The sequence below is a fragment of the Schistocerca americana genome, chromosome 1, assembly GCF_021461395.2.
Source record: "Schistocerca americana isolate TAMUIC-IGC-003095 chromosome 1, iqSchAmer2.1, whole genome shotgun sequence".
In the NCBI taxonomy this organism is placed as follows: Eukaryota; Metazoa; Arthropoda; class Insecta; order Orthoptera; family Acrididae; genus Schistocerca; species Schistocerca americana.
In genome coordinates, this window is record NC_060119.1 from 672,975,128 (window position 1) to 672,986,110 (window position 10,983).

Here is a 10,983-nt window from a genome sequence, read left to right on the forward strand (position 1 = left end):
TCCTGACACTTAAATCAATATTCGATTTTAACAAATTTCTCTTCTTCAGAAACACTTTCCTTGCCACTGCCAGTCTACATTTTATATCCTCTCTATTTCGACCATCATCAGTTATTTTGCTCCCCAAATAGCAAAACTCCTTTACTACTTTAAGTGTCTCATTTCCTAATCTAATTCCCTCAGCATCACTTGACTTAATTCGACTACATTCCTTTATCCTCGTTTTGCTTTTGTTGATGTTCATCTTATATCCTCCTTTCAAGACCCTATCCATTCCGTTCAACTGCTCTTCCAAGTCCTTTGCTGTCTCTGACAGAATTACAATGTCATCGGCGAACCTCGAAGTTTTTATTTCTTCTCCATGGATTTTAATACCTACTCCGAATTTTTCTTTTGTTTCCTTCACTGCTTGCTCAATATACAGATTGAATAACATCGGGGAGAGACTACAAACCTGTCTCACTCCCTTCCCAACCACTGCTTCTCTTTCATGTCCCTCGACTCTTATAATTGCCAACTGGTTTCTGTACAAATTGTAAATAGCCTTTCGCTCCCTGTATTTTACCCCTGCCACCTTCAGAATTTGAAAGAGAGTATTCCAGTCAACATTGTCAAAAGCTTTCTCCGAGCCTACAAACGCTAGAAACGTAAGTTTGCCCTTCCTTAATCTAGCTTCTAAGATAAGTCGTAGGGTCAGTATTGCCTCACGTGTTCCAACATTTCTACGGAATCCAAACTGATCTTCCCCGAGGTCGGCTTCTACTAGTTTTTCCATTCGTCTGTAAAGAATTCGCGTTAGTATTTTGCAGCTGTGACGTATTAAACTGATAGTTCGGTAATTTTCACTTCTGTCAACACCTGCTTTCTTTGGGATTGGAATTATTATATTCTTCTTGAAGTATGAGGGTATTTCGCCTGTCTCATACATCTTACTCACCAGATGGTAGAGTTTTGTCAGGACTGGCTCTCCCAAGGCTGTCAGTAGTTCTAATGGAATGTTGTCTACTCCGGGGACCTTGTTTCGACTTAGGTCTTTCAGTGCTCTGTCAAACGCATCACGCAGTATCGTATCTCCCATTTCATCTTCATCTTCATCCTCTTCCATTTTCATAATATTGTCTTCAACTAATCACCTTTGTATAGACCCTCTATATACTGCTTCCACCTTTCTGCTTTCCCTTCTTTGCTTAGAACTGGGTTTCCATCTGAGCTCTTGATGTTCATACAAGTGGTTCTCTTGTCTCCAAAGGTCTCTTTAACTTTCCTGTAGGCAGTATCTATCTTACCCCTAGTGCGATAAGCCTCTACATCCTTACATTTGTCCTCTAGCCATCCCTGCTTAGCCATTTTGCACTTCCTGTCGATATCATTTTTGAGACCTTTGTATTCCTTTTTGCATTCTTCATTTACTGCATTTTTATATTTTCTCCTTTCATCAATTAAATTCAATATTTCTTCTGTTACCCAAGTATTTCTACTAGCCCTCGTCTTTTTACCTATTTGATCCTCTGCTGCCTTCACTACTTCATCCCTCAAAGCTACCCATTCTTCTTCTACTGCATTTCTTTCCCCAATACCTGTCAATTGTTCCCTTATGCTCTCCGTGAAAGTCTCTACAACCTCTGGTTCTTTCAGTTTATCTCCTTAAATTCCCACCTTTTTGCAGTTTCTTCAGTTTTAATCTACAGGTCATAACCAATAGATTGTGGTCAGAGTCCACATCTGCCCCTGGAAATGTCTTACAATTTTAAACCTGGTTCCTAAATCTCTGTCTTACCATTATATAATCAATCTGACACCTTCCAGTATCTCCAGGCCTCTTCCATGTATACAGTCTTCTTTCATGAATCTTGAACCAAGTGTTAGCTATGATTAAGTTATGCTTTCTGCAAAATTCTATTAGGTGGTTTCCAATTTCATTTCTTACCCCCATCCCATATTCACCTTCTACGTTTCCTTCTATTCCTTTTCCTACAATCGAATTCCAGTCATCCACGACTATTAAATTTTCGTCACCCTTCACTATCTGAATAATTTCTTTTATTTCATCATACATTTCTTCAATTTCTTCGTCATCTGCAGAGCTAGTTGGCATATAAACTTGTACTACTGTAGCAGGTGTGGGCTTCGTATCTATCTTGGCCACAATAATGCGTTCACTATGCTGTTTGTAGTAGCTTACCCGCATTCCTATTTTTCTATTCATTATTAAACCTACTCCTGCATTACCCCTATTTGACTTTGTATTTATAAACCTGTGTGTTTATAACTCTGTAATCACCTGACCAGAAGTCTTGTTCCTCCTGCCACCGAACTTCACTAATTCCCTCTATATCTAACTTTAACCTATCCATTTCCCTTTTTAAATTTTCTAACCTACCTGCCCGATTAAGGGATTTGACATCCCACGCCCCGATCCATAGATCACCAGTTTTCTTTCTCCTGATAACGACATCTTCTTGAGTAGTCCCCGCCCGGAGATCTGAATGGGGGACTATTTTACCTCCGGAATATTTTACCCAAGAGGACGGCATCATCATTTAATCATACACTAAAGCTGCATGCCCTCGGGAAAAATTACGGCCATAGCTTCTCCTTGCTTTTAGTCGTTCACAGTACCAGCACAGCCAGGCCGTTTTGGTTATTGTTACAAGGCCAGATCAGTCAATCATCCAGACTGTTGCCCCTGCAACTACTGAAAAGGCTGCTGCCCCTCTTCAGGAACCACACGTTAGTACGTTTGCCTGGCCTGTCAACAGATACCCCTCCGTTGTGGTTGCACCTACGGTACGGCTATCTGTATCGCTGAAGCACGCAAGCCTCCCCAACAACGGCAAGGTCCATGGTTCATGGGGGGGGGAGGGGGGCCGTATTTCTTCGGCGATGTAGTGAATCAACAATCATACTTGCGAATATTGCGTGAATGGCTCATTCCAGAGCTCCAGAGACTGAACATTTTTGGTGAAAGTTGGCTTCAACAAGCTGGAGCTCTGACCACTATGCTCTCCGTTTTCGAGAATTCTTGATGGAGTGCTACCCCAGAGATGGATAGGAAGAGGATCAGTCAGAGCGCGATCGAGTGGCCTCCGAGAAGTCCAGATCAGATGTAATGCCACAGTTCCTTGTGGCGAATAATTAAGCAGCAAGTCGCGAAACAACGCTGCCAGACAATGACGAATTGAAGTAAGCTGTTAGGCAAGCATTCAAAGAAATCACGCTGCCTATGCTTCGAAAAATTTCACAGAGGACTGGCGCTGCACCATTTTGGGCCGCGACAATGATGGTGCCAATACTGATGTTGTGGGTCTTCAAACAAACTCGAACGTAAGGTATCAACATTTGCCACATATCTGCTATGACATGTTCAAAATAAGTACATAAATAAATACATTTCAAGACCAAAAAAGATGGGGGTGAGAGAAGTTTCGGGCCAGACTGTACTTAGACGAAAAACTTTGTGATACTCCTGGCTGTGGCCGCCAGTATTTTATTTTGCTAGAAGCTCGCCATGATGTAGCTTGATTCACATGAAGTATCATGTGGTACAAAAGTGGAGTGAGGTACAAGCGACAGATGGTTCAAGATGTACCAGTCCGGTGTGAGAGTCCGCCAATTGTATTTAACTTGCTTCTGAGTGGTCGGCACGTTCGGCTGCTTGGCGCCGAAACGCTTAACTTCTCTTATTATTTATTTGTATCCTTCTCATTGTATTTAACCTAGCTTTTCGTATGACAGTCTCTCATCGTTATCCTACGAGTCTACCGCTTTCTATATTAAATTTCACAAGTTTTTAGAAACCATATTGCAACCGAAGTGCTTCGGACACCTTCGTGTCGCTTTGACGCGGCTGGGAGATGAAGTACATCGGCTGCGCTACTCACTCTTTTTCTGACGTTCTGGAGGGCCGGACACGTATCTCAGCATCGTGCGTTACTTAGATGTGAATATGTTAAGTCACTCTGTTTCGAGCGTTCTTCAGAGCCGGACATGTGGTACTCTATATCGGGCTTAACTTAGTTGTCAATATGTAATACTCACTCTGTCCAGTGCGTACTGGAGAGCCGGACATGTGTATCATATTTCGGAAGTTGGATGGAAAAGTTACCATACAATTAGTAAAACTACGTCGAGTGTTGTAAACGATAGTGTAAATGTCTGAATATTTGAATAATAACCAAACAGGATACATTAATCAGAAGTGTCGCCTACTATAATTGCGAGTACTACAGATCTTGCCCTCTGTAGATAGAGAGACCAATCTGGGCAAGTGGTACCCCGCAAAAAGCACCATCACGGGTTCGAATTGACAGCGTAGCAGCCTACACTGAAGAAGATTCCACGACCGACGAGATGTCTTCTGTACTGGAGACACAACCTTGGAAGACGACAAGTTGGTGGGTAGAACGGCCAGAGACTCATATTCGATCTCTTCAGCTTCCTAATCTAACTTCCAAAGAGACATGTCATTCGTAACTTTCCAATTTTAAAAACGTACAGGCTACTGTCCTGTATAGGGAAAGAAATAACAAAAATTTGTTACACTCACCATTGCTCCATAGCGAGAAACAATTGCTTCAAACCGTTATCTAAACATCTATTCAACGTCAGTGTTGTTATTGATACATTCATTAAGAACGATTCGGAAAAACCACGTATAATCGCGCTCCTTCACATTGTATTTGAAGATAAAGTCTGTCGCCGTCTAGAACAGATAACATCATCTACACTCGACACGTGAAGTAAAAGGATGAATGTCACTGCCACCGCAGCTGACTGCTATCTATAATTGCGTTATCTACCCTCCGTAACCAAGACATCACACGGAAGCTTGAAAGGAAGCATTTTTGGAAGAACAGAGCGTTAATTATACTTGTGCAACCATGAGTCCAATCTGGACTGAAGTATATAAAGCATCAAATTGAAGTACTTATCACAATGAAGCAAAGGGAGTACGGCTAAGATATTTCTTTCGTTTTTCAATATTACTAACATTTTAGTACGAACTGATGTAAAATGTAATGCGGATGAAGTTGGATTGAGTGAGAGGTGAGCCAGGTCCAAATAGGAGCCTCGTAGCAGGTTAACATTAACAATGCTTGCTCCACTCCTCACTCTGGGTATTGTTTCTTTACGGAGTCCAACCCACCTTTTAGAGAAAGCCCCATTAATACCTCAGAAAGACGTCACACAAAAAAGAAAGTACAGAGTTTACAAGTTTTACAAAAATGTAGTGTAAATGTAAGAATATTTGAGTAATAACCAAATAGCATTCATTAATGAGAAGTGTCGCCTACCATCATCGTCAGTTCTACAGATCTTGCCCTCTGTAGATACAGAGACTAATCTGGGCAAGTGGCATACCGCAGAAACTCACACTCACAGGTTCAAACTGACGCGTAGCAGCCTTCATTGTAGAACATCCCACGGCCAATGAGCTGTCATCTGCGCTGGGGACACAACTTTAGAAGAGGACAGGTTGGTGGAAAGAACGGTTAGAGACTCTTATTCAATCTCTCCAGCTTCCAGATCTGACTTCCAAAGGGACACATAATTTATACACAGCATCTCCTTGCTAGGGACCGTGTATTTAAAGAAGAGGCTACTATCCGTTAACGAGAGCTGAGAACTGTGTTAGACGTTAAAATCCTAGTGAGAACAGTGGACCGTAATGATTATCATTATACTCCCGAATCAGTATTGTATGAACAGTGAAAAACATAAAAAGCGACACTGTGTGTACTGTGAAATTATATCCTGTTTTAACATCTGTGCCGGCCGTTGTGGCCGAGCGGTTCTAGGTGCTACAGTCTGGAACCGCGGGACCGCTACGGTCGCATGTTCGAATCCTGCCTCGGGCATGGATGTGTGTGACGTCCATAGGTTAGTTAGGTTTAAGTAGTTGTAAGTTCTAGGGGACTGATGACCTTAGAAGTTAAGTCCCATAGTGCTCAGAGCCATTTGAACAATTTTTTTTAACTGTTAGGCAACAAAATTTATAAATGTCACTTATTAATCCGCGTCGCGTAGTTGAAAGGGGAAACGCTAAAACGCTAAATCGAAGTGTAAAGTTGTAAGTGTGGGAGCGGTCCAAAGGGATTACGTTTCATTTCACCGCTACAAGAAACAAAGCTTCAGGGAGCAGTTAGCAGAGCAGCGTGCAGCAGGCGAGGTGGATGATATGGAAGGGACACCTGTCCCTTCACCAGCTGCAGTCCAACGTCAGCAAGCGACGAATGGCAGAAATTGGCAAGCGGCGAACGGCAGAGATGGCTGAAGTCACCCAACACGACGAAAAAACGTGGCGAGCAGCAGCATCGCGCCGGAGTAGAAGGTAGCGTGTACGCTATCACTTTACAGCTAGCGAGAGGAAGCTAGTATTGACAAACATAGAGATTTTTAAGAATATTGTTAAATTGTTTCCTAATAATTTCTTTAATAACAAAACGTCAGGAGAAAGCGAAACACGGTACAATCTTAGAAGTAGAGAGTCAGTGCAGCCTCAGGGCAATGAAATTGAAGAGGCAAGCCAATTTCAGGACATGCCAAATGAAATTAGTAATATAAGTAAAGAGCATATCAGCCTAAAGTCAATAATGGAGAATGTACAGGAAAAATTTGATTCAATGGTAGATGAGGAAAGTGTACAAAATCAAATGGATGATAGCTATTTACCTGAAACATCTGATGTAGAAACTGAAGTTTTCCAAGAAAACCATTTCAGATAGTAGCAGTAGTGAAACCGCAGAGGTGGATTCTGTTGTCGATGACATGAATGTTAATAATAAGTGAAATAAGGTGAATGTCAGAGGTGATGACTCTGACACCGCCATTGCTAATGAGTAGAACGAGTAGAACAAGTAGATTATGCCTTGAACAGCATCAGCTGATACATTGTCTACACACGATAATAAAAAAGTATGGTTGAAGTATTAACAGAGTAGTATCTGAGTAAAAAAAATTAAAAAAATGCTAGAAGAAAAAATAGAACAAGGGAAAAAGAATTAAAAAAGGATTCAAATGAATTAAAGAAAGGGCAAAAATTATTTGCTGATAAAACAGAAGCAACGACCGTGACTCAAACAGAAATAGCATATCGAACAATAATAACGAGCAAGGTAGAAGGGAGGACGACAGACCTCACATAAGTAACCGTAAGGTAGAGGAAGAAGTGGATTTCGAAGAGGTTTTAAGAGAGGAAATAACCATAATGGTAGCAGATAATATTATAGTAATAATGATCAATTTTGAGGCAGAGATCGTACTCTAAGAGGGTAAGAAATCAAGGGGAGTCGGAAAACGTGTAGACGATTCGGACATGGTGCAATCGCGAACGGCCGAAATAAGTGGACCACAAATGGGATATGAGGAGAGTGATAACAATAAAGATGCACTTATGGAGGAGGATAGCCCAGAGGTAGAGGAAATGTACCAACTAGCTGTTAAAATTGAAGTTCAAAACATTAAGACAGTTGCAATTCTGGACCCAGGTAGCGAAGTTAGTGCAATCTCAAATGACTTTTACGAGAGAATAAAGCAAAATAAGCAAGTACCAGAGTTATCTGTACAAGGAGTAACGGTGGTTACTGCCTGTGGGGCCTAAAGCAAGGTTATAAACAAGCAGATTTTATTGGAATTTGTACTGCAGGAAAAGACATTCACAGTTAATGCCACGGTAGTAATGACCGGCCTATGTGTCAATTTAGTCCTAGGAGCAGATTCGTTAAATGCCAATAGAGCAATGCTAGATTGTGCTGAATGTGTAATGAAAATGAAAGAGGGACAGGAGGAAAATGTATTACAATCTGTAGGGAACCGGGGACCACAGCGTGATGAAAGTAATGGCAAAATACGAATACTCAGGGAACAGATGTGTTGGAACCACAAAGCGAGAAAAACCCTTAGTTTATTTACATGAGTAGAGTCACAGGAGGTGGTAAGCATCGAGATACGGATCAGAGGAAAGATCGCAAGCATTAAAGGTTTAACTGAGCAACAAGCCTGTGAGTTCAGGACGCAAATGACTACAGCACAGAAGAGCGCTTTCAAAGAAACCAGGCTGCATGAAAGACTATGAGTATTGTTTTCAAGTAAGGCCACGTAGCCACTTTAGGTTTAAGCTCTATTCCACTCCACTGGCAAAAAGGGAAGCTGTGTACAAAGAAATTAAAAATAAGATTGAATGGAAAGTAATAGAGCGCTCCAAAAGTAATTACAGTAGCCCCCTATCATTGTAACAAAGAAGGATAACTGAGTTAGAATTACGCCCGATGCCAGGGCATTGAACAAAATCATACAGCTACAAATGGATTGTCCTGAAGTATTAGATGAATTGCTGCGGAAGTTCAATGGCGTCAAAATATTGACAAGCACGTACTTGATTGACAGCTTCTGGCAAACACCTCTAGCTCAGGAATGTAAAAAATGTACACGGTTTGTATATAGAGGAACAAGTTATCATTTTAGAGTGTTGCCATTTGGTCTGAATATATCAACATCAGCCTTCATATGCATGTTGCACTAAGTGCTAGGATAACAGCTGCTGGACAAAATCACAGTCTACATCGATGACATTCTAATTACTGTCAAAAGTTGGGAAGTACATAATGAATTATTGAAACAAGTTCTTGAAAAATGTGAGAAGAATAATATTAGTGCCAACCTAGACAAGTCCGAATTCGGAAAAGGCGAAATTAAATTTTTAGGGCATCTCACTCCAGCAGAGGGCATCAATCCTGACCCTGACAAACTTGAAACCATTAGAAATTTCCCACAGCCTAAGACCAAAAATCAGATTAAAGCATTTTTAGGGCTCACCGGATTCTATCGCAAATTTGACAACAATCAGGCACTCAATGCTCAGGCATTGCAGGGATTAACTAAAAAGAATGCCACTTGGGTGTGAGCTAAAGAGTGAGGGGAAGAGTTTCAAAAGATCAAAGACGAATTATCTAACAGTATCGTGTTAGCCCACCAGAATTTAAATGAGCCATTTTTCATTTTTGCAGACAGTTCAGAATATGGTATAGGGGCTCATCTCTGAAAATAGTGGGAAAATAATGGGAAAATAGAAAAGAAGACCAAATTTTTTGCTAGTACAGTATTGAATAAATGGGAAAGAAAATATTCTGTCACAGAATAGGAGGCTTTGACAGTAGTCTTCGCATACAAGAAATTTAGATATTGTGTCGTGGGCAGAAAGGTTAAGGTTTACACGGATCATAAAGCATTATCTTTCCTTATAGATTGCAGACTGAGCCACAATAGATTGACCAGATGGGTCATTGCTCTCCAGGAGTATGATTTCTACTATCGAGTACATTCCTGGGGAAAATAACATAGTGGCAGACGATTTATCCAGGTTACCTGTTGGAATGGACAAAGCGGACTTGAATGATTCAGGGGAAAAGGAGGTATCAGTTATGTACCTCAGACAAGTAAAGAATGAGGACAAAATTCGAATCATCCTACAAAACCCAAGAAGGGAACAAAATAAGGAAGAGGACATTGAGCTTATGAAAGCAGAATGGAGCACGAATATTAACACTAAAATCTGTAAATATTATATCATATATAGAGGGATCTTACATAGGAGAGCAGATTCTGAGAAAAATCAATGGAAGGCCTATTGGCCGAAACAGTGTACAAGTAATCTAATTTGGGTAATACACTACACGCATGTACACTTTGATGCGAAAAAATGCGCAGATAAGACAAAGAAAAGTTGCTACTTCAGCAATATTTAAAAGAGGATCAGGACAGTAATGAAAATGTGCATTAAATGTCAGAAGACAAAGGCGTATAATTCTAGAAATAGAATGGAAAAGCATAACATGATCCCGAGCAAAATATTGGAAAAGGTCTGCGTGGATTTATATGGCCTCTGTTCAAAGTCAGAGGAGGATATAAATATGTCTTTGTGGTGTTGGATATGTTGTCAAAGAATGTGAAATTATATCCGTTGAGAAAGGCTACTAGTAAATCGGTAACAGACAAAATAAAGAACGACTGTGTTACCAATCTAGGGAAACCCGAGAGAATCATTAGCTATACATAAAGCAGGTCACTTTAGTATACTGTAAGCGAATGTTGAACGACGTAGATATAAAACCCATTTACATTTCAAAGTACCATCCTCGATCCAACATGAGCGAGAGAGTTACGAGAGAGCTCAATAGATTATTTAGAACTTACTGCGCTTAGAAACATTATACGTGGGCAGAACATGTGGAAGAGTCTGAAAGAATAATCAATGAGTTGCCTCACTCGACCACAGAAATACTCTCCGTCCGAACAGGCCATGGAAAACCCAACAGGCGTCACTGGATGGGGGTATGGAGGGGCATGTAGTCAGCACACAGCTCTCCCGGCCGAATGTCAGTTTACGAGACCGGAGCCGCTACTTCTAAATCAAGTAGCTCCTCAGTTTGCCTCACAAGGGCTGATTGCACTCCGCTTGCCAACAGCGCTCGGCAGATCGGATGGTCACCCATCCAAGTGCTAGCCCAGCCCAACAGCGCTTTACTTCGGTGATCTGACGGGAACCGATGTTACCGCTGCGGCAAGGCCGTTGGCACCACAGAAATACCTCCGGAGGAATTGACGACAGGGGAGAGGGTGCCCAGTATTATCAAGAAAATAATTAGCTTTCCATCAGAGATGAATTATCTACTCAAGAGGAAAGTGATCTGGCATTAAAGAGGATAAAGGGAAAGGCGACAAAACGTAAGAGTAAACATGATCAGCAAGTCAGACGGGTATCGTACCAAGTTGATGAACTGATGCTAATTAAGTCCACACCGAGGTCCTCACAAATCAATTCGGAAACCAAGAAGTTCATTGGCACAGTAGAGGAGCTACTGAGAAATTGGAAACTTCAATTTTTTCCACATTAGCGGCAAAATTTTCTCATTTCCAAAATTGTTAGTTGTCTTTGAGAACAGGCCAATATTGGAAATCAAAGAAGGAGGGGGATGTTATTTTGCT

General features: G+C 41.2%; 1 pseudogene; it reads right to left on the reverse strand.

Moving 5' to 3' along the window:
- Nucleotides 1–10,454: 10,454 nt before the first annotated feature.
- On the reverse strand, nucleotides 10,455–10,572 carry LOC124557603 (annotated as a pseudogene).
- Nucleotides 10,573–10,983: the final 411 nt, after the last annotated feature.